Source organism: Gossypium arboreum, chromosome 11 (assembly GCF_025698485.1).
Source record: "Gossypium arboreum isolate Shixiya-1 chromosome 11, ASM2569848v2, whole genome shotgun sequence".
NCBI classification, from domain to species: domain Eukaryota; kingdom Viridiplantae; phylum Streptophyta; class Magnoliopsida; order Malvales; family Malvaceae; genus Gossypium; species Gossypium arboreum.
In genome coordinates, this window is record NC_069080.1 from 129,492,365 (window position 1) to 129,518,166 (window position 25,802).

Genomic DNA, 25,802 nt, shown 5'->3' on the forward strand with positions numbered 1-25,802 from the left:
TTAACGACGTCGTTTGGGGTTGAGTCCAATAGCCCCAAAATGGCATCATTTGGTTCTCTGACCCACGTGCGCGACCTGACCCGCTAGGGGATCCGCGTGTTTTCCAACTCTCGGTCTATTTATGCGGCGAGTCCCTCCGCTTTTGCACACTTTTATAATTAAATCACATCTTTTTTTTTACTTTTAATTTGGCCCCATGAGTTTTGCCTTTGATCCATTCTGGTCCGCATTGAAGCGATGCGTTTTTGAGGGCTTGGGATAATTTCCTAGTCAGTTCTTCACATCTTCACGCGCGTTCCATCTAGATCCTTATGCTGGTTCATTATTTAGATTTCAGACTTTAAATTTCATTTTAATTGCAATTCGGTCCCTCAATTGATTTCATTTTTTTTATGATTGCTCCTTTTATTTTCTTTCATTTAGCCTTTGTGTTTGTTTTTTTTTTATATATATATTTCCAGTATCGATTTGGTCTTTATTATTATACTTCCACATTCGTTTTATTAATATTATTTGTTATTTTTGCTTCATTCACTTTGTTTTCTTATCTTTTTTTTTGTTATATGTATAATTTTTTGTTTTATTTTTCACAAGCACTTTTATTTTCCTTTTGACTTTAATCCTTTTTGCAAGTTTGTACATATTTTTAAATCTCTTCATATATTATTTATTCTAAACCATGTCGTTATTACTTGTTTTAAGTTTTCCTTCATATATTATTCTTTTAAAATTTTGTATTACTTTATCTTAAATCATTTCATATAGTATTTATTTTAAACCGTTTGTCATCTTCTTTTTTAATTCGCTCTATAAGTTATCTGCTTTAAGTTACTATCTATCATTATTTTAAGCGGTCTTCATGTTAGTTACTTTAAATGGCTTTAAGCATTATTTCGTTCTTCTTTGATTTTGAAATGATGTATATAGTGTTATTATTGCCATAATTCATTGGTTCGCATGCTTACACTATTGTCATTCATTATTATTTTATGCAAGTTAGCATTCTAATTCATTTTAGGTTTCACTACAAAATCATGTCACATTTTACCTGTTAGATCGAAAATTTTGTTTCTAAAAATAGGCAATGTTTCGCAATTTAGGAATTCGAGAAAATGTATCCTAACTTACGGGTTTCAGCTTTCTCGTTAAACCTAAATAGCCTAATATCCTTTTAAGACTAAAATACATGAATTTTTAAACAAAAATTAAATAAAGGCAATATTCTATGTTTAGAAACTCGAGAAAGCCGTGCCCTAACTTACGGGGTTTTGATTTTTCTTCGTTGGCTCTAAATAATCGAATATCGTTTTGAATTAAAATGCATAAGGTTTCAGATAAAATAGGCAAGCTTACATTCGAGGGTGCAAGTGTCGTGTCCTAACTTACGGGATGTGACACTTGGTTATCTCGAGTTGAGTCGGCCTTTAATCCTCGTTAGTTTATCCAAGCAATTTTTTTGTCAGCATTAACAGAAAAGGAGATCATATTTTAAATTTCTTTTCAAGTTTTCAAACCTTCGACATTAAGACATTAATTAATCAATTAGGTACCAATTTTGGGCGTTATGAGGGTGCTAATCCTTCCTCGTACGTAACCGACTCCTGAACTCATTTTTTCTTTATTTCGTAGACTATAATTGATATTTTAATAAAATAAAATGTTTTATAGGTGATCTGATCACACCTAAACAAAAAGAATTGGTGGTGACTCCATATTTCGTTTTCAAAGTCGATCCATTTTTTTTAAAATTTAAAAATGGTTCCGACACTAACGAAGTCTTAAATTTTACTATGAAAGTAGTAAAATATTGTCTTACATATATAGGTTAAAATTTAAGCTTTTTGTGATGTATACTCAAGTAAATAATAATGTGATTTCAAATTAGTTAAATAAATTTAGGGTAATTTGCACCAACAGTCACTCAACTTTGGAGTAGTTGACAAAGCAGCCACTCAGATTTCAATTCAGTCACTTAACTTTCGAAAAATAACAAAATAGTCATTTTAACCATTTCCGGTTACAGGCGTAATGGAAAAGTGACATGGCAAATAACAAATTCCTTGTTGTCATTAACCGTCTAGCTGGTTGATTAACACCAATTTAAACAGCTCATTTAGCACCAATTTAGGGTTTAGGTAGTGTCAAAACCCTTTTTATTTTGAAAACAATGGGGATCGACTTTTGAAAACAAAAAAAATGGAGTCGCCACTAATCTCTTGACTTAGCTGTGATTGGGCCACCTACTAAAAGGTTTTATTTCATTAAAAATAAATTCGGTTCACGTAAAATCAAAAAAATGGGTTCGGGAGTCGGTTACGCATGAGGAAGGGTTAGCACCCTCATTACGCCCAAAAATTGGTACCAAATTGATTTGATGCTATCCTTATACCAAAAGGTTTTTTTTAAAAGAAAAGATTTTTCAAAGTATGATTCGTTTTAAAATGTTTGAAAAGTTTAAATTAGCGGTCAAAATTCTCTCGTTTCAAAGATATGCAGTATCATACCCAGCACGATTGAATACTATCATTTATACCTTTAAAAATACGATTGATTTTTGACTTTTGAAAACTCGTACACTAAAATTATAAAAAGGTTATCCAAATATTTAGTTCACCGAAAAAATCATACCCAGCACGTTTGAGCACGATTTTCTGAATTCCCAAATATTGGATATTGCCTTATTTTAGAATTTTTGAATAATATTGGAAATTAGCTCGAAACACGTTTATTTGTTTTAAAATAGATGGAATACTTAATGCATTGTATTGAAACATTTGCATAGGAAAGGATTAATGCACATGAAATAATAGGATACATCAAGTCACAATTAATAAATCCAACAGTTATGTATAACTATTCTAAGTAAAATGTAACCAAATTCTTAATCATGGATTGTAACGCCCCAATTTTCGGGAATTCTGTGAATGTTGGCATAGGTTTAATTATGTTAGTGGGCCTCTAGAAAGCCCAAACTTAAGATAGAACCCGACAATTTTAGTTAATTTTTGTTCCATAAGAAAAAGGGGGTGAAATTATGAAATAGGACCTATGTGAAAATGTTTGAAAATGCTATAGGCTAAATTGAAGTGGCCAAATAAATAGGAGTGCAAAATAGGAGGATTTGCATGACAAACCTCCCATTTTACATGAAGTGGCCAGCCATCATGTTGTTGTAGACAAAATGTACACTTGATATCCATAATTTATGGTACAAATTGATACAAATTGATAATAGGTTAGGTAAATGTTCCATGATAATGGGTTAGGTAAATGTTTCATGATAATGGGTTAGGTAAATGTTTCATGATAAGAATATCATGTCTTTTGTATTAAAGAATTAAATGGATGAAATATGAAGTTTTATTAAAAGAAAAGGGTGAAAAGAACAAAGTTTTGTCCATCTTTGTTCATCATAGCTGAAAGTTAGAGAAGAGAAAGGAGAGGAGAAAGCTCTTGAGTATTCGGTCATTAGGAGGAGGAAAATTGAAGGTAAGTTCTTGGTACCTTGCTTCTATTTTGAGGTTCATGAGTTCTTCTTGATTCTACCTTAACTCTTGAAGTATATTTTGATTTTTAGTTCTGTTGTGAGCATTTGGTCATGAATTAAAATGAAGGAAATGGTTGTTGTTTCATGTTCTTTTGATGAAAAATGGAAGATATGTGAAGTTGAGCCAAACAAATGAGCATGCATGTGCCTTAGATGCTAAAGGAAAAATCGGCTAACATGTTGTGCTTTGAAATGATGAAATGGAGATTATGCTTAAGTAAAAATCATAGATATGTGATGATTGATTGGTGATATACATGTTTAAATAACATGCATGCAAGATAGGTGTATGAAAGAGTGATTTGGTAATAAATCTGCTTGGGACAGCAGCAGTAACGTGACTTTGGAAAATCACCATAAATTGTGGGAGACGAATTAGAAGCTGAATAAATTATTTAATTAAAGCTTATTGAGTCTAGTTTCTAATGAAATAAACAAGAACATATTTTGAATTCTGTACAATGAGAAATTTGATTCGTAATGAAGAGTGGTCAGATTAGTCAAACAGTGAAACATGGGAAGCTTTGAGAAAAATCTGGTATTGATTGGATAAACCAAAAATTCTGAAAATTTTATTGATAGAAGATATATGAGTCTATTTTCAAGGAAAATTAACAGAACTTGATTTGGAGTTTCGTAGCTCCAGTTATAAATGATTTAGTAACTGTTGCTCAGGAAGACAGCTTGCAGTGAAATTATGATTATGTGGTAAACATTGACAAAAATTTGTTAATGAGTTGCTTATTATTTTCTTATAAGCTTACAATGATCTGTAGGTGTGGTTGGCCGAATATTGTAAGGGGTTAATATGTAGTTTGTATTTGAATAGTTAGATTAACGTGTTATTAATCCAATTGTAGGCGGTTCGTGTGTGGATCTCGTCAGCATATCGTCGCAAACAGGTGTGTAACTAACACCCTCTTTCTTAGTCTAGATCGGCAAAAGCGAAAAGTGAAATGCCGAAAACCGGTATTTTGTAGATTTGCGAGTGTGCGAATGCTCGTGAGGTAAATCGATTAATGTTTTTGGTAAGCTGCAATGTTTGGACTGCAAAGTGCATGATTTCTGTGCCCTCGATATTTTTGGGCTTAATAGGCCAAAATTGAAATGATGGGCCAACGGGCCCAATTCGGTAAGAACCCTCGGTACGTGATTCTGTTAGTACGTGAAAGGTAGGAATATGCATGAAAAACCCTAAGATAGATAAATTACTGAAATACCTTTAAAAGTGGAAAATTTACAATTTTACCCCTAGGAGATAAATTACCGAAATACCTCTAGGGTTAAATTGACCTAAATGCATGTTTGACTGTTGTTATTTACTGCATGCCATGTTGTTATTATCTGATGCATGGGACTGGGATATTGACGGAGGAAGAACTGAAAGTGGCTTGTCCACATACTAGAGGCTTTGCCTCAATTTACTGTTAACTGAGTAGCAAGGCTGCAATTGTGGAGTGTTGGGCTGGGTGGGTTGAGCTATTCCCCACATGGAGTGTATGGCTGGTACGGGTGGAGTGTAGTGGTTGGTGGGTTGAGTAGTCTCCCCAAATGGGCTTGTATATGTTTACTGATGTTGCATGTATTTTGAAATGGGCCTATGGGCCATAATGTTATCTGAATAAGGGCTAAGGCCCGGTTATTATAATCTGAAAAGGGCTCGCCCAGATACCATTGTTACTGAATGGACTTAGGCCCAATAGGCTTGAGCTGACTTGGGCTTTGAATGGGTTTTCCTTACACCGAGTTTCCCCAAACTCACCCTTTTATATTCATCCACGCAGAAATCCCCAACCATAGTGGGCTTGGAGCGTGAGGGAATTCGGAGTGGCCACCGCTCAAAGTTTGATTTTCTTCGGTGAACTGGACATCCTTTTATTTACGTTTGAAGTTTTTGGGCTTTTAAATGTAATAAGGCCACTTAATTATTTTTGATGGTTTTAATATGTGTTACTAAGATAGGTAATACTTATTTTAACTGTTGAAATTGGATAGCTTTAGGGCGCGTTTTCAAAAAACAACAGTTTATTTCAAAATAACACGACAACAAGCAAAGCTTCCGCAATGAAAGTATTTTCTAAAATTAATTACTTTTCCTAATCAAATCGGTTTCCTAGAAATATCCATGACGTTAAGGTGTGGCAATGGCGGTATGCATGTCTAGGATTGGATCCGAAGAGAGCTTGGTACTTAGCGGTCCGATGGACTCACCACCTCTTTTCGGTTTCCTACACGGTGCATGCTTCCATTCACCTTAACCCTTAATGAATTAATCTTTTGAACATCAAGTACGATTTTCTGGACTTAGAATGAATTTTTTTTTTTACGTTTTTGATGTGGCATGCTGGATCCGGCCATAACTTCTGGGCCGGGTTTGGGGTGCTACATTTAGTGGTATCAGAGCCTAGGTTGCAACAACTCGGCTGTGGAATGGGTTTACAAAAAAAAATTTCAAAAAAAAATTATAAAGATTGCGAAAAATGCGATTTTTAAAATTTAGATCTTTAGAATGTGGCATTCCGAATCTCCGGCCCAAGCCTGTAAGTATTACTCTGAAGTCTTCTGAATATTTTTCTAACTTATCTGTCTGTACTGAAATCTTGCTAGGATACTCTAGATAGGATGATACTGAAACCATAGGCAAATTTGATAAGAGACTGAAACTGTAGCTAGACTTCGATTCTGCGAAAACAAACTCTAAAACTACTGTCTGATTCATAAAACATCTGTAATAAACACTGGAATATTAATTGATGCATAAAAATTCGTAATCAAGATAATACGATATGAGTACAAGAGGCCGTGGACGGAGCCAAGGAAGTGCTCGAGCGAGATCTTCGTCTTCGAGACATATGCCGGCGGTGGATGCACCGGTATCACTGGCAATAGAGGTAGAGTCTCATGATTGCGGTGCCGAGGATGATGCCCTATCACATACAATGCTTCGTGTTCTGGAAAGGGTTGCCGGAGCAAGTTCAGGCAACGAAATTCAGAGATCTATTTCTGAATGACTTCGGGACTAACAGAACGGAGATCTTTAAGGGCGTGTCTGGTATAGCCCCGAATGTGGCGGAATATTGGTTGGAGGCCACAAAACGGATTATAGACGACTTGGACTGCTCTGAGGAGATTGTGAGTGGGGTATCTGTACTAAGTCCCTTGGGTCACTCGGTTAGGGTAGACAAACTGTATAGGAATGTACCCTTAGAAACTCAAGGCAAGGTTTTTCCGGAGATCGATGGAGTTACTGTTCGGAGAGTTTGACCTCATTCGGGAATGGATTGGCTTGTTAAGCATAAGGTGACTCGGATTGTCTTTGCTAAACGAATGGTGTTAAGAACTACAAAGTATGAGGAGGTTATGGTGATAGGTGAGAGAAGGGATTATTTGTCCAATGTGGTGTCGGCATTAAGAGCCGAAAAGTGGATTCGGAAAGGTTGTGAGGCCTAATTAGTATTTGTAAGTCAGTCGAAAGAGGAGGGACTGACAGTGGATAAGGTTAGGACCGTAAAGGAGTTCCAAGATGTTTTTCTGGAGGAGCTTCCAAGATTGCCTCCGAATCGAGAAGTTGAGTTTGGAATAGACTTGTTGCCTGGAATGGCGCCTGTGTCTATCACACCATATAGGATGGCACCGAAGGATTTAGTAAAGTTAAATGCTCAAATTCAAGAGTTGTTGGATAGGGGCTTTATTAGGCCAAGCGTGTCTCCATGGGGAGCACCGGTGCTATTTGTGAAAAAGAAGGATGGTAATGCGGATGTGCATTGATTATCGGCAGTTGAACAAACTGACGATTAAGAATAAGTATCCACTGCCAAGGATTGACGATCTGTTCGACCAGCTTAGAGGAGCTTCTGTATTCTCCAAGATCGACCTTCGATCTGGATATCATCAGTTAAGAGTCAAGAAGGCAGATATCCAAAAGACGACATTCAGGACTCGGTATAGTCATTTCGAGTTTCTGGTTATGCCATTTGGACTAACGAACGCTCCTGCAGCGTTTATGGATCTGATGAATCGTGTGTTCCAACCATTTTTGGATCAGTTCATAGTCGTCTTTATTGACGATATCCCGGTATATTCTCAAACCAAACAAAACATGATGAGCATCTCCGTATAGTCTTTGTAAGTATTAAGGAGAAGGAACTCTTTGCGAAGTTCAGCAAGTGTGAATTTTGGTTGAGGGAGGTAACCTTTTTAGGACATGTGGTCTCTTCTGAGGGGATTAAGGTGGACCGTCAGAAAATTGAAGCGATTTTGGAGTGGACGCCGCCTAGGTCAGTGTCTGAAATACGGAGTTTTCTAGGACTGGCAGGATACTCTGAAAGGTTTGTGGAAGGTTTTTCGTGATGGCAGCACCTCGACAAAACTCATAAGGAAAGGAGTACCGTTTGTATGGACTGAGAAGCAGCAGGAAGCTTTTGAGAAGTTGAAGAAAGTTCTGACTGAAGCACCTGTGTTAATTCAGCTGGAGTCTGGGAAGGATTTTATTGTGTACAGTGACACATCACACGTGGGTTTGGGCTGTGTGTTAATGCAAGAGGGTAAGGTGGTTGCATATGCATCACGATAGCTTAAGCCTCATGAGGGAAACTATTTGACTCATGATTTAGAGTTGGCAGCAGTGATATTTGCACTTAAGATTTGGAGACATTACTTGTACGGAGAAAGGTGTATTATATACACTGACCATAAGAGTCTTAAGTATTTGTTGACTCAGAAGGAGCTGAACCTTAGGCAAAGGAGATGGATTGAGTTGCTTAAGGATTATGACTGTTCGATCGAGTATCACCCAAGCAAGGCTAATGTGGTAGCCGATGCTCTAAGTCGTAGAGTCAGATTCGATCCGAGAGCAATGTTTGCTCGTCTGAGTCAGATGATGATGGAAGCTTGTTATTGAGTTGCAAGTGAGGCCAACCTAGTTGGATCAGATTAAGGAAAAACAGTTGAACGATGAGCCTTTGGTCGCCTGTTTTCAACAAGTTAAGGAAGGGAAACTTCGAGTTTGGGAGCGGAAGAGACGATGCAACAAAGAATACCCTCATCTGTTTGGATTAGGTAAATTTCGAGGACAAAATTTCTTTAAGGAGGGTAGAGTTGTAACGCCCCAATTTTCGGAATTCGTGAATGTTGGCATAGGTTTAATTATGTTAGTGGGCCTCTAGAAAGCCCAAACTTAAGATAGAACCCGACAATTTTAGTTAATTTTTGTTCCATAAGAAAAGGGGTGAAATTATGAAATAGGACCTATGTGAAAATGTTTGAAAATGTTATAGGCTAAATTGAAGTGGCCAAATAAATAGGAGTGCAAAATAGGAGGATTTGCATGACAAACCTCCCATTTTACATGAAGTGGCCAGCCATCATGTTGTTGTAGACAAAATGTACACTTGATATCCATAATTTATGGTACAAATTGATACAAATTGATAATAGGTTAGGTAAATGTTCCATGATAATGGGTTAGGTAAATGTTTCATGATAATGGGTTAGGTAAATGTTTCATGATAATGGGTTAGGTAAATGTTTCATGATAAGAATATCATGTCTTTTGTATTAAAGAATTAAATGGATGAAATATGAAGTTTTATTAAAAGAAAAAGGGGTGAAAAGAACAAAGTTTTGTCCATCTTTGTTCATCATAGCTGAAAGTTAGAGAAGAGAAAGGAGAGGAGAAAGCTCTTGAGTATTCGGTCATTAGGAGGAGGAAAATTGAAGGTAAGTTCTTGGTACCTTGCTTCTATTTTGAGGTTCATGAGTTCTTCTTGATTCTACCTTAACTCTTGAAGTATATTTTGATTTTAGTTCTGTTGTGAGCATTTGGTCATGAATTAAAATGAAGGAAATGGTTGTTGTTTCATGTTCTTTTGATGAAAATGGAAGATATGTGAAGTTGAGCCAAACAAATGAGCATGCATGTGCCTTAGATGCTAAAGGGAAAAATCGGCTAACATGTTGTGCTTTGAAATGATGAAATGGAGATTATGCTTAAGTAAAAATCATAGATATGTGATGATTGATTGGTGATATACATGTTTAAATAACATGCATGCAAGATAGGTGTATGAAAGAGTGATTTGGTAATAAATCTGCTTGGGACAGCAGCAGTAACGTGACTTTGGAAAATCACCATAAACTATGGGAGATGAATTAGAAGCTGAATAAATTATTTAATTAAAGCTTATTGAGTCTAGTTTCTAATGAAATAAACAAGAACATATTTTGAATTCTGTACAATGAGAAATTTGATTCGTAATGAAGAGTGGTCAGATTAGTCAAACAGTGAAACATGGGAAGCTTTGAGAAAAATCTGGTATTGATTGGATAAACCAAAAATTCTGAAAATTTTATTGATAGAAGATATATGAGTCTATTTTCAAGGAAAATTAACGGAACTTGATTTGGAGTTTCGTAGCTCCAGTTATAAATGATTTAGTAACTGTTGCTCAGGAAGATAGCTTGCAGTGAAATTATGATTATGTGGTAAACATTGACAAAAATTTGTTAATGAGTTGCTTATTATTTTCTTATAAGCTTACAATGATCTGTAGGTGTGGTTGGCCGAATATTGTAAGGGGTTAATATGTAGTTTGTATTTGAATAGTTAGATTAACGTGTTAGTAATCCAATTGTAGGCGGTTCGTGTGTGGATCTCACAAGATATCGTCGCAAAGCAGTGTGTAACTAACACCCTCTTTCTTAGTCTAGATCGGCAAAAGCCGAAAAGCTGAAATGCCGAAAACCGATATTTTGTAGATTTGCGAGTGTGCGAATGCTCGTGAGGTAAATCGATTAATGTTTTTGGTAAGCTGCAATGTTTGGACTGCAAAGTGCATGATTTCTGTGCCCTCGATATTTTTGGGCTTAATAGGCCAAAATTGAAATGATGGGCCAACGGGCCCAATTCGGTAAGAACCCTCGGTACGTGATTCTGTTAGTACGTGAAAGGTAGGAATATGCATGAAAAACCCTAAAATAGATAAATTACTGAAATACCTTTAAAAGTGGAAAATTTACAGTTTTACCCCTAGGAGATAAATTACCAAATACCTCTAGGTTAAATTGACCTAAATGCATGTTTGATGTTGTTATTTACGCATGCCATGTTGTTATTATCGATGCATGGGATGGGATATTGACGGAGGAAGCATCGAAAGTGGCTTGTCCACGTACTAGAGGCTTTGCCTCAATTTATCGATAATCGAGCGGCAAAGGTCAAAATGGAGTGTTGGGCTAGGTGGGTTGAGCTATTCCCACATGGAGTGTATGGCTGGTACGGGTGGAATGTAGTGGTTGGTGGGTTGAGTAGTCTCCCAAATGGGCTTGTATATGTTTACTTGATGTTGCATGTATTTTGAAATGGGCCTATGGGCCATCTTTTTATCTGAATAAGGGCTAAGGCCCGGTTTATTGTAATCTGAAAAGGGCTCTCCATATCATTGTTACTGAATGGACTTAGGCCCAATAGGCTTGAGCTGACTTGGGCTTTGAATGGGTTTTCCTTACACACGAGTTTCCCAAACTCACCTTTTATATTCATCCACGCAGAAATCCCCAACCATAGTGGGCTTGGAGTCGTGAGGGAATTCGGAGTGGCCACCGCTCGAAAGTTTGATTTTCTTCTGGTGAACTGGACATCCTTTTATTTACGTTTGAAGTTTTTGGGCTTTTAAATGTAATAAGGCCACTTAATTATTTTTGATGGTTTTAATATGTGTTACTAAGATAGGTAATACTTATTTTAACTGTTGAAATTGGATAGCTTTAGGGCGCGTTTTCAAAAACAACAGTTGATTTCAAAATAACACGACAACAAGCAAAGCTTCCGCAATGAAAGTATTTTCTAAAATTAATCACTTTTCCTAAAAATGACTTAATCAAATCGGTTTCCTAGAAATATCCATGACGTTAAGGTGTGGCAATGGCGGTATGCATGTCTAGGATTGGATCCGAAGAGAGCTTGGTACTTAAGCAGTCCGATGGACTCACCACCTCTTTTCCGGTTTCCTACCTGGTGCACAGCTTCCATTCACCTTAACCCTTAATGAATTAATCTTTTGAACATCAAGTACGATTTTCTGGACTTAGAATGAATTTTTTTTTTACGTTTTTGATGTGGCATGCTGGATCCGGCCATAACTTCTGGGCCGGGTTTGGGGTGCTACATGGATGGTGAACAATCAATACAAAAATAGTATACAACAATAATTAACATCGCACAATATAAAACGATCCACAAAATATGTACAAAATAAAATGGAATTAGAAGTCAATATAGTATAGGACATTTTCAAAATAATGTTGAATTAATTAACACATAACATAAGTTGACAAGTTTGTTGAAAGCTAGGGATATATAATTATTTGAAATAAAAATTGTAGAATAAAACATTTGAATCGAGTAATATGCAAAATATTCTAAACACAAATTTTAAAAATTGACAATATGCATGGTAGCTTAAATAACATATAAAATATATTTAAAAAACACATGATAGGATATAATGTGCATAACAAATTCATAAAGCATGTATATATAAATAAATTTAGAAATAATTATTTGTAAAAAATAACATGAAATTAATAATGTATGAAAAATTAAGTAAATATATAAATTATACATATAACAAATTTTAAAAATATAACCATGTACGTAAAAGATAAAAAACTATATTTATAAATTACCTAAATCTAGTGATGTGCATTTATAACACTATATTTTAAAAGGAATTTTGAAACAAATGACATATAACATAATTTTACACGTAACGAATTGATTTGAATTGGTGGCACATATAAATAATACATTCTTAAGGATAATAAAATATGAGAGTGTATACAATAAATAAATAGTATGATTTAAAATATAGTTTGTCGAGACCCTTTTTAAAATCGAGTTTTTGAAAATGGGAATCGACTTTAAAAATGAAAAACGGGAGTCGCCACCAATCTTTTTAGGTGTGATTGGATCACCTTTAAAACATTTTTGTTTTAAAATTATCGGTTTTGGTCTACGAAATCAAAAGAACGGGTTCGGGAGTCGGTTACATATGAGGAAGGGTTAGCACCCTCGTAACGCCCAAAAATTGGTACCTAATTGATTATCAAGTGTCTTTAATGTCGAAAATTTAAAAATTTTAAGATATAATCCTCTTTAAAATATTTTGATTTTGAAAATTTGGGCTCGCTTGTATCAAAAATGTTGACATTAAGCTTTTTAGAAATCCCTATCGCGAAACAACAAAACGCTACATCCAGTAAGTTAGGACATATTGCTTTGCAATTCCAAGACAGTTGCTTACATTTTGAAAACCTTTAAAAACTTAGAAGGGTACTTGATTATTCGAGCTCGATGAGAAGAGTCGCAACCCAATAAGTTAGGGCACTACTTTCTCGAAATTTCCAAACATCAAGCATTGCTTTTATATTTTTTTTGAAAACTTTGGAGCCTTTTTTAAAAAAAAAAATGATGTGTGAGGAATTATATTACATTATAAATCATACATAGTAACATATTATTGTAGTAGGTAAATAATACATGCATTTAAACAAAGTAATGGTAATAATATAAAGATCGTGCATTAGATACATACATATAAAAATAATATATATAGCAAATATTAACAATATGCATACAAAGATATATATAGCATGTATTGAGAAAGAATAAACATACAAACATACAAAGTAATAATTAAATAATGCATGATATATAAAAAGAGTAATGCAATATCAATGTACATATTCATGAAATATAATATCCAATAATAAATATAAAATAACATATGATATATGCAATATATAAAATGAAATGGGTTATTATTAATGAATATACATATAACGCAAAATAAAAACATAATATTTAATAATAATCTTAAAATAGTATTTGCTATACAATGTACGAGATATAATAACAAAATATTTGTAAAAGAATAGTAATAATATATAAAATATATCGGGTAAAGAAATATAAAATAAAAACATGTAAAAGAATTTATAAAATAACACATAATATAAAAATATCATTTTAAAATAAAATAATACATAATAAGTAAATAATTAATAGTTTAATATGTGTATAATATGAAATAAAAATATAATTTAATTTATTTAATTTTAAAATTCAAGTAATATAATGAATGATATAAACATAAATAATATAATAGATAATATATGATATATATAACATGTATAAAAATAAAATAATAAGTAATATAAAAATAATAAATGTTTTATAATAAAATATAATTTAAATATATATAAAATAAGAAATATAATAGATATAACAGAAAATAATAAAAGTATATATGTAAGAACAATATATAAAAATGATTAATAAGTATATAATACAAGTAAAGTATAATAATAATGTAAAATAATAATAATAATTTGTAAAAAGTGATATATAATAAATAACAATAAAATATAATAAAATAATTAGATAATATAATATAAAAATAAGATTTTAAAAAAGTTTTATATATAATAATAATAGAAATAATATGTAGGGTTAAATTCAGAATTCAGCAAAATCACAGGGATGAATTTAAAAAAATAAAACTGAATTAAGGCCCTGATTAGAACGTGCATAAAACAAAAGGGACTCATTGGGCAAATTGCCTTATTCCCAAAACGACTGCGTTTTAATCTGGGACTTCAAACAGTCACTGTGGGGACTAAATTAAAACCTAAACGAAATATCAGGGCTGAATCATAAATAAAATAAAATAAATTGTAAACAAAAAAGGATAGAGGGTCTAATTGGGTAATTAACCTAATCCTCAAAAACACGCGGATCCTCCCCGGGTAATCGGGTCAACGCGCGGATCCTGGGGGTCTAAAACGTCGTCGTTTTAAGCTTATCAGGCTAAGCTAAAACGATGCCGTTTTGTTACGGCTATATAAGCCAAAACTAAAGCTTAAAAATCATTTGAGACATCGTTTTAGAAAAAAAAAAGAAGACAAAATCCTCTGAAGAGGACTAGAGGTCGGCCATCAGAGTTCTGTGGAGTCTTCGTCCACTGGTTTCCACGCGCTTTACGCGTCGCCACGCACGGTGGTCGGAGGGTTAAAAACCCTTCCCTTTTCAAGTGTAATACAGGTAACTTCCTTTCCTTTTTTAAAACCTCAACAATCTCTGCTTAGGACGATTTATATATGCATGCTAAAATAAGAACAAGGTACACAATTAAATCACCTTTTAGAGACTGTTTGTATTTCTCTGAACGAATATATGTAAGTATATTTCTCTTCTGTCAAAAAAAATCGTGTCTTTACATTGTTTCGATTCGGGCTTTTATAGCCACTATTGCTATTACATAAACTGGGAAAGAAACCTTTTTATTTCTTTCCATTTTTGTTTCGGTTTGCTGCTGTTATGGTTCTTTCTCTCTTTACAGATACTCGCGAAAAATCCGGCAAAGATGAAGGCCTAACGGTCTAATGGTGGTGCTAATCTCGGCATGACTCGGCATTGGGATTGTAGCCTTGCTGGAACGACGCGTCTGTTGGGATGGCTTCTAGAATCTTCTGCTTGCGGCGCGGGAAGGCAGAAACCCTAGGGTTTCCTGCCTGGGTCTATAACAGTTTGGGCCAGTTGGGCCTCTTTAATTCTGGGTTTGTTTGTGGGTCTGTTGTAATTAGGTTACTGGTCCGTTTGTGTAATGGGTCTGAGGTTTTTTTGGGCTTAATGGGCCTTGGTTTGTAAATGGACTGTGGATTGTTAAATAAACAATTATTTATTTATTTATTTGGTTTATTTAAGCCCGGTCAAATTTGGGCTATTACATAGTTAAGTACATCAAAATGAAAATTTAATAAATCGACTAATTCAAAATTTGCAAATTAACGATTTTTTGATTCCCGAATATCCAACTCACCAATTAATTCTTTATAACGTATTTTATTTGTCCGAAACGCATTATACGCATGAATAATTTTAAAGGGAAAAAATGCATAAAAGAAATATGAATATGAAATCAATAATGTAGACTATAGTAAAATAATTGAATATGAGTTATGTATATGTGAAGAAAATTTAGAAATAATTGAATATTAAAATAACATGAAAAAATGAATTATACAATTAACTTAATTTTATCATATACTATACATTTAATAAAACTAAAAACAACTAGGTACAAATTTAAAAAGCTATATATTTAAAAATAACATGGCTTTAATAACGTATGTGGATTAAATATAAATACAAAAATATATGCTTAAGGATAACTTAAATGACACATAAAATAAATGAATTTCAAGAAATATAAACATTAAAATATGTAAATAACTTCAAAAGAAATTACAAAATAACATATAATTAATAGCATAATAAATTAAAATGAGCTTTATTGCAAAAAATATACAAATTATTAAAATGATAGAATAAAAGAGCCGAAATCATTAAAATATCCCAACATATAATCCAGCACGTAATAGAGAGCAAATATACAGTGACTAGAACAGAGGATAAAGCTTAATTAAAACAAAATTAAAACAAAAGGGTCAATTCACAAATAAAATAATTACAAATAGGATTAATGTGTGATGCGCGTGAATGTATAGGGATTAGAATTGAGAATAGTCCAAGCCCCAAAACACAGTGTTGCAGCGTAGACTCAATTGCAAAAACACGCAAATTTTTAGGAGAAATTAAAAAAAAGGTGAGACACAAACAGGGACTAATTGGAACACAGCACAAAAGGGGGAGGACCTATTGCAAAATAACCCATTTTAAGCGCAAAAGCGCAGATCTAGGTCTTTGAACGGGTTGACGCGCAGGATTAGCCATTCCTTCAAAACGCAAGCCAAACATCCAATTGTTTAGGGTTTTGACTCAGCAACCTTCAATTTCTAAGGCCATTTTGTCACCAATTCACCATTAAAATTGGTGAGAGGTATGGAAGCAGCCTTTATTTCCATCAGAATCAACACTCAAAGACCATTCTCACTTTTGTATCCGCATTTCTAGCCACGATTTCGACAGAGAGGACAAGGGATCTCACTGATGTATTCATGAAGGTAACTTTCTCGTTTTTCTTTTTTAAAAAAAAAACTAAAAAAAAAGATATATGTAAAAAAAATATTGAAGACGGAATATAAAAAATTTTAAATCACCTTCTAATTCTTTTATTCTTAGTATTAGATTTGCGTAGTGTGCGTAAAAAATCAAGGTACAGATAATGACTTTTTATAGCTAGATTTACAGAATAAATGAAAAATAAAAATTATATTTTCCTTCTGTCATTTGGTTGTATATTCTATTACTGCTTCTTCTCGTGTATTCCTGTGCAGACTCGGCCGTACGGAGGAGCGAGGAGACGTGCGAAGGAGGCCGTGCGAGGAGCCACTTGTAGGAGCCCCAACTCTCTGGCCTATTCCAAAAGCTTCTGGTGCTCTCATCTGCTGTACTCTTTTTTTTTGGGGTGTATTGGGCCTCGGGTTTGGGCTATTGGATTTGTTTAATTGGGCCAAATTTTATGTAATTGGGTTAAGGGATTTTGTTCAATTGGGTTAGAAAATGTATTTGGGCTACTTTTAATATTATTATTTGGGACTGATGGTTTGTAAAGATTTGGACATTATGGAATTATTTATTTATTGTAACTTACTTTTGGTTTTATTATGGGCCGGGCGAATTGGGCCTATTACAGGAAGTAGAAGAAGAAAAAGAAGAAGAAGAAGAAGAAAAAGAAGAGGACGAGGAGGAGGAGAAGAGAAAAAATGGAGATGTCGACCATGATTACAATGTGCTATTGTGGAAACCCATCCAAATTAAACACGTCTTGGTCTAATGACAACCCAGGTAGGAGGTTTTCTAGATGTAAGAAGTTTGGGAGTAGGCTTCAAAAACCATGCCATTTTTTCACCAGCTTTGATCCACCATTGACAACCCGTTCACGAATTTTGTTGTTAGTTCTTTTGAAAAAAGTGAGGACATTATAGGATGCAAGGAGGAGGGAGAGAAAAACATGGGTTTTGGTGCTTGTATTTGTAATATTGTTGCTATTTTTTAAACCCTGAACCAGTTTATGCGATAGCTAATGTTGTTGTTGTTAGCATTGAAAACCAACTTATGTAGCTGCTGGTATACTATTTTGTTATTCTTTAATGGTTAGTGGAAGCTAAAGGTCTTAAATGTAATGGTTTGTAAAGAGTAAAAGTTTGCTTACAGACTTGAAAGTTGAAGGACAAATTGTAATGGGAGAGTATTTGGTTGTTGTAATGGTATGGTATTCTCACATATTTGTTTTTCATTTCATTTGATTTTCTGAATGTTTAATCTTCTTTTAAAACTTGAAAGAGTATTTAGTTATTGTTTTTTATTTTCTTACATTGCATGGATCAATGCTTATATGTTACAAGAGATAAAACGGATGGAAAAAAAGACAAAAAATAAAACAGATGGAAAAGAAAAGACAAAAACACATTGGTCAGCATTAAACTTCTTTCATATATTAAGGCCAAAATGTTTACAAAAAGAAGGGAAAACTTTTGCCAAATTTGCCTACAATTCAATATAATTGAACATATTTGAATTATAGGCAAATTTACAAAAAAATTTAGTGACGGTATGCCTAAGTTTAGATAATAGTAGCAATCATAGGCAAATTTTGTAACGCCCCAATTTTTGGGAATTCTGTGAATGTTGGCATAGGTTTAATTATGTTTGTGGGCCTCTAGAAGGCCCAAGCTTAAGATAGAACCCGTAATTTTAGTTAATTTTGTTCCATAAGAAAAAGGAGTGAAATTATGAAATAGGACTTATGTGAAAATGTTTGAAAATGCTATAGGCTAAATTGAGGTGGCCAAATAAATAGGAGTGCAAAATAGGAGGATTTGCATGACAAACCTCCCATTTTACATGAAGTGGCTAGCCATCATGTTGTTGTAGACAATATGAGTACTTGATATCCATAATTTATGGTACAAATTGATACAAATTGATAATGGGTTAGGTAAATGTTCCATGATAATGGATTAGGTAAATATTCCATGATAATGGGTTAGGTAAATGTTTCATGATAATGGTTTAGGTAAATGTTTCATGATAAGAAATTCATGTCTTTTGTATTAAAGAATTAAATGGATGAAATATGAAGTTTTATTAAAAGAAAAAGGGGTGAAAAGAACAAAGTTTTGTCCATCTTTGTTCATCCTAGCCTAAAGTTAAAGAAGAGAAAGGAGAGGAGAAAGCTCTTAAATGTTCGGTCACTTGGGGAAGAAAATTGAAGGTAAGTTCATGGTAGTTTGCTTCTATCTTGATGTTCATGAGTTCTTCTTGATTCTATCTTAACTCTTGAAGCATATTTTGATTTTTAGTTGTGTTGTGAGCATTTAGTCATGAATTAAAATGAAGGAAATGGTTGTTATTTCATGTTCTTTTGATGAAAAATGGAAGATAGGTGAAGTTGAGCCAAACAAATGAGCATGCATGTGCCTTAGATGCTAAAGGGAAAAATCGGCTAACATGTTGTGCTTTAAAATGATGAAATGGAGATTATGCTTAAGTAAAATCATAGATATGTGATGATTGATTGGTGATATACATGTTTAAATAACATGCATGCAAGATAGGTGTATGAAAGAGTGATTTGGTAATAAATCTGCTTGGGACAGCAGCAGTAACGTGACTTTGGAAAATCACCATAAATTGTGGGAGATGAATTAGAAGCTTAATAAATTATGTAATTAAATCTTAATGAGTCTAGTTTCAAATGGAATAAACGAGAACATATTTTGAATTCTGTACAATGAGAAATTTGATTCGTAATGAAGTGTGGTCAGATTAGTCAAACAGTGAAACATGGGAAACTTTGAGAAAAATCTGGTATTGATTGGCTAAACCAAAATTCTGAAAATTCTATGGATAGAAGATATATGATTCTATTTTCAAGGAAAAGTAACGAACTTGATTTGGAGTTTCGTAGCTCCAGTTATAAATAATTTAGTGACTGTTGCTCGGGAAGACAGCTTGCAGTGAAATTATGATTATGTGGTAAACATTGACAAAATTTGTTAATGAGTTGCTTATTGATTTCTTATAAGCTTACTATGATCTGTAGGTGTGGTTGGCGAATATTGTAAGGGGTTAATCGTAGTTTGTATTTGAATAGTTAGATTAACGTGTTAGTAATCCAATTATAGGCGGTTCGTGTGTGGATCTCAATCAAGATATCGTCATAAGCAAATGTGTGTGTAACTAACACCCTCTTTCTTAGTCTAGATCGGCAAAAGTCGAAATGCCGAAATGCCAAAACCGGTATTTTGTAGATTTGCGAGTGTGCGAATGCTCGTGAGGTAAATCGATTAATGTTTTTGGTAAGTTGCAATGTTTGGACTACAAAGTGCATGATTTCTATGCCCTCGATATTTTTGGGCTTAATGGGCCAAAATTGGAATGATGGGTCAATCGGCCCAATTCGGTAAGAACCCTCGATGCGTGATTCTCATTAGTACGTGAAAAGTAGGAATATGCATGAAAAACCCTAAAATAGATAAATTACTGAAATACCTTTAAAAGTGGAAAATTTACGCTTTACCCTAGTAGATAAATTACCAAATACCCTAGGGTTAAATTGACCTAAATGCATGTTTGATCGTTGTTATTTATGCATGCCATGTTGTTATTATCGATGCATGGACCGGGATATTGACGGAGGAAGTCTGAAAGTGGCTTGTCCACGTCTTGGAGGCTTTGCCTCAATTTATCGATAATCGAGCAAAGAAGGTCAAGAATCGTGGAGTGTTAAATTTGGGTGGGTTGAGCTATTCCCACATGGAGTGTATGGTGGTAGGGTGGAGTGTAGTGGTTGGTGGGTTGAGTAGTCTCCCAAATGGGCTTGCATATGTTATTGATGTTGCATGTATTTTGAAATGGGCCTATGGGCCATCATTATCTCAATAAGGGCTAAAGCCTAGTTTATTGTAATCAAAAGGGCTCGCCCAAGACCACTGTTACCCAAATGGGCTTGCATATGTTATTGATGTTGCATGTATTTTGAAATGGGCCTATGGGCCATATCGTTATCTCAATAAGGGCTAAGGCCCGGTTTATTGTAATCAAAAGGGCTCGCCTTGATACCATCATTACACTGAATGGGCTTAGGCCCAATAGGCTTGAGTGACTTGGGCTTTGAATGGGTTTTCCTTACACATCGAGTTTCCCAAACTCACCCTTTTATTTTCATCCACGCAGAAATCCCTTACCCATAGTGGGCTTGGAGCGTGAGGGAATTAGGAGTGGCCACCGCTCAAAGTTTGATTTTCTTCCGTGAACTGGACATCCTTTTAATTACGTTTGAGGTTTTGGGCTTTTAAATGTAATAAGGCCGCTTATTTATTTTTGATGGTTTTATATGTTTTATTAAGATAGATAATATTTATTTTAACTGTTGAAATTGGATAGCTTTAGGCGCGTTTTCAAAAACAACAGTTGATTTCAAAATAACACGACAACAAGCAAAGCTTCCGCAATGAGAGTATTTTCCAAAATTAATCACTTTTCCTAAAAATGACTTAATCAAATCGGTTTCCTAGAAATATCCATGACGTTAAGGTGTGGCAATGGCGGTATGCATGTCTAGGATTGGATCCGAAGGAGCTTGGTATTAGCAATCCGATGGACTCACCACCTCTTTTTCGGTTTCCTACCTGGTGTACAGCTTCCATTCACTTTAACCTTTAATGAATTAATCTTTTGAACATCAAGTACGATTTTCTGGACTTAGAATGGAAATTTTTTTTACGTTTCGATGTGGCATGCCGGATCCGGCCATAACTTCTGGGCCGGGTTTGGGGTGCTACAAATTTACAATAATATAATTTGCCTAAGCTAAGAAACAAGTTGGTGTGTTGTTGAAAGCACTAAATATATATATCCTGTCCCTAAATAACGAAAAGGAAATAGTATAAGGGGAGTAGGGTCAAATCCATAGGGACTGGATTGTTACAGCTTCTTATTCCTCAAAATTCTGGGCACAGTTGTGCTTAAGAAAACTTTTTGACCTGGGAAACAAAATAAAAAAAATAGAATTAAGAATATGGATGAGTTAAAATTAAATAAACATAAATCATAATTGTGAAAAAAAGTAGAATTGAGAAAAAATGATTTTTCAATTGAGGGATTCTAGCCTCCAGTTTTCTCGATCCTCCTTTGGTTCAATCATAGGCTTTTAGATGATCCTTCTCATGACCGAATAAGCCAGTTGTAGTGGAAGAAGACGCCTATGACCATCAGCTCCACTTAGGTTATAGCCTTACGAACTAGAGGAACTTGACTCTATCCAATCGCCACTTTCATGGGACCGTCTTTCACTAGATCATCATTTCTCAATGGCGAATGCCACACCATTTCATCTTTTGGGCTCGACAACCTCTAACGTAGTAAGTTAGCGAATGACTATCAACCTTCCCAAAACGTACAAAGCAGTCGCCTTTGCACAAGATGAAAAGATTACTTTTGGAAGGACATGGACAGAACCATCAGTCCCGTAATGTAGAGAAATGATGAATGCTTGTTGAGAACGGTTAAGTGCGGGTTCTAAGACTCATGAACTCTTTTTGAGGAATCTTGATAACCCTTGGCTAGACGAGTTTAGTGACTCATGCTTTTTGGGAACACAAGTTTTAATGAAATGGAATTTTATTGAAAAAGAAACAAAAAGGCTAAGAGCTTTAGGGGGAAGGAGTTTTTTATAGAAGTGATGAGTGAATATTCATGTCACTCCATCCTCTATTTATAGTACATAAAAAACATAGTTTGTTCCTATTTAAACTCTAGATGATAATTGTTACAAGCCCAATTTGCCCGGCCCGTTTACAACCCAAAACCAAACCAAAATCAAAACAAGCCCACTACCCAGTTACAAGCCCAACAATAAATTAAACCCTAGCCCATTCCTAATGTTTTCAGAAAATAAGAAAACCCTAGCCCCTATCTCCTATGCGCCGCTCCTAGCCTCTGCCACCACCAACTCCGCTGCCACCGTCGTTGACCCCTTTAGACCTGTAAAACAGAAATAAAAAAAGGAAGAAAACAAAGAAATAGAGAGAAAAAGCAAAACAGTACCAAATAGTGTACAAAAGTTGTATTTGGCTATAAAAGAGCCTAAAACAAACGATGTATGGGATACAACAAAGATATCAAATACAAAAACAAAAATCACAAATCGAAAAGGTGGTTCCTTTATTCAGTTAATTTTTTTACTCTTTATAATTCGATTCAATACTCGCAATACATATATATTCAAAAAAGAAAAGATATTGTTACCGTTACGGAGATCAGAGGAGCCAGAATCGATCGATTTCCGTGGTTTGATCCGATCTCCTAGGCCTCCTTTGGCTTGCTTCGAACTCAAAAACGGAGTGAGGGGGACGAGAGGGTTCGATTTGGGAGATTTTTACATCTCCGGCCGCCGTGCACGGCGAACGCCAGCGAAGGACAGGCACCAATCCGGCGATCGGAAATCACCCAAGGCCTAAGAGCCTCACCCCTCTCTTTCTTTTTTCCCTCTGCAGTGATGAAATGAAAATTTCACAAAAAAATTGTTGCTTTTATAGCCCCTGGGTACGACGTCGTTTTGGGGCAAATACCCAATACCCAAAATGGCGTCGTTTAATCGCCTGACCCGGACTCCGAGCCGAAAACCGCCTAGGATCTGCGTGTTTCTGGATTGAGGGTTTATTTGCGCCCTCAGTCCCTCCGCTTTTGAGGCCGTTTTCGATGTTGTCCCATTCTCTTTTATTTCTTTTTAATTTCGCCCAGAAATTTCATTATTGTTTCATCTAGGTCCCTGATCGAACGATGCGTTTTGGATGGAAGGGTTTTATTTCCCGTTTGATCCTCCTTGTTTACTCGCGCATTCGTTCGGGTCCCTATTTTAACCCCAGCAGCTTATTTTATTTATGAATTAGCCTCCTTATTTTAATTTGATGTCAAATAAGTTTTGTTTAAATTCCTTTTTATAGTTTTCTCTATTATTAGTGTTTATTGATATTGAATGTATCACTTGTATGATTTTGTTTATTTATTTGTTGTAGCCTTGATTAATTGTAATTTCATTTATTATATATTGTTCTATGTTTTATGTATTATTATATATATGTATATATATATACCTTAAAAATGAAATTAACCTTATTTTATATATTATTAGTATTATATTATTCATACATACAACCCTTTTATATATTTTAAGTATATATGCTTGCTGATTAAAAAAGGAAATCATACGTTTTGTACCTTATTTAAATTATTATTTATGTACATATATCGCTAAACCCATGTATTATATCTATATTTTGTATATATAAATATGTTTCTAAGTCCATTATAACTTATGGTAAAACTAATCTAATTTTACATACATATTCTTTTATTCTAAATTAATTTATATATAAATATATATACGACTTGTAAATCTAATATGTTCTTAAAATTATTATATACTTGTATTATCTTTGCATATATATTTTTATTATTAAGATTGTTAATTTTAAACCGACATTCTTTAATACTTAGTATATTATTCGATTTAAATATTCATTCTATAAAATATATTTTAATGGTCATATGTATACCTTCATTTTGTAAAAGTTTCTAGTTTAACAATTCATATAATATATATTATGTGTTCATCCTTTTAAATTTGTCTTACACGTATATACATATTTTCCTTTAATTTTGTTATTTTGTTTCACATTTTTTTGGGCATTTTAATGTATTGCGTTAGGTTATATATATATATATGTATATTATTGTGGTATATTACCTCTATTATGGGATTATTATCATATTGATTATTCTTCCTCCGTGATTAGGAAATTGACAATATTTTTAGATCTGTGAAATTTGATTGTTATCTCGTTAGTTTATTAAACGAATTATATTATTTCCTGTCATCCATCATAACATCTTATACATGTACATTATCTTGTGTTTTTATTTCCTTTTTGACTCACAAATATTGTTTTGTAACTTCTAAACTCTTTAAAATTAATTATTCCATTGTATTTCAATACAAATTAATTTTGAGCTAGTCTTATAATTATTCGTTTAAAAACTTTTTAAAACGAAGGAAATATTAGATGTTTAGCAATTCGGGAAATAGTGCCCTATTGTGTTGGGTTGCAATCTCCTATTTGTTTAAAATAATCGAATCTCCTTTTGGAATTTCACTCGTGTCTTCTAAAGCAAGGCGATGTTCAATGTTTGGAAATTCGAGGAATCGTGCCCTACTGTGCTGGGCTTCGATTTTTTCGTTGGACTAAATATTTGAGCATCCTTTTGTAATTTTCAAATTATAAACTTTTGGAAATCAAAAACTATCGCGTTTTCGAGGGTATGAAGGATCATGTCCTACCGTGCTGGATGTGATGCTATATTCCTCTGAGACAAGAAAATTTTGACGACCAATTCGGGTTGTTCAAATATAATCAAAGAGAACCTCATTTCAAAAACATTTTAAATCTTAGACACAAGGACAGTACTTAATCGATTTGGTACCAATTTTGGGCATGATGAGGGTGCTAATCCTTCCTCATACATAACCGACTCCCGAACCTATTTTCTCAAAATTTCGTAGACCAAAATCATTGTTTTAGTAAACCAAAATGTTTTATTAAAACAACCAAATTTCTAGGTGATCCAATGACACCTAAACAAAAAAAAGATTGGTGGCGACTCCATTTTCACTTTCAAAAAAGTCGATCCACCATTTTTAAATCAAAATAAAAAAAGGGTTTCGACAGCTTGGCGACTCCACTAGGGATACATTTAGAGAGTCAAGCCATAAAATTGATTATTTGCTATCATTTTGTCAATAAATTTATTTTGAAAATCATGGTTTCCTCATTCGCATTCAATTGTATGATTGTTATGATTCGGGTATTGTATAATGATCTTGCATTGCATTGCATGACCGTTGTGGTCACACCTTCTAAGTGGGAGTAAGAAACTATGCTTTCGTGAGGTTTTCACCTCCGCATGGGCTAGTGGATTGCTTCCGGAATACATCCGTACCTATGATTTCGTGAGATTTTCATCTCCGCATAGTCATAGGGAAATGTATTCCCCTGAACTAAACTCAATCCGTATGAGTCTATAATGGGTGAGGATCGAGGAATTCGTTGGTTCAAGTACCCTTACTCTATAACTAAACCACATATAGAGAACCCTAAGAACCTTCTTTAGGTGGAGCTAGATTAAATTATAGTGGTCACCTATATATATATGCTTTAATTACCTTTATTT

At 34.2% G+C, this 25,802-nt stretch overlaps 1 long non-coding RNA gene across 1 annotated transcript; it reads left to right on the forward strand.

The window, feature by feature from the left end:
* The first annotated feature begins 16,291 nt into the window (after positions 1-16,291).
* Positions 16,292-17,692, forward strand: LOC128283730 (uncharacterized). The gene is made up of 3 exons (XR_008274137.1): positions 16,292-16,570; positions 16,844-16,941; positions 17,203-17,692. It is a non-coding gene; the product is annotated as an uncharacterized LOC128283730 (long non-coding RNA).
* Positions 17,693-25,802: the final 8,110 nt, after the last annotated feature.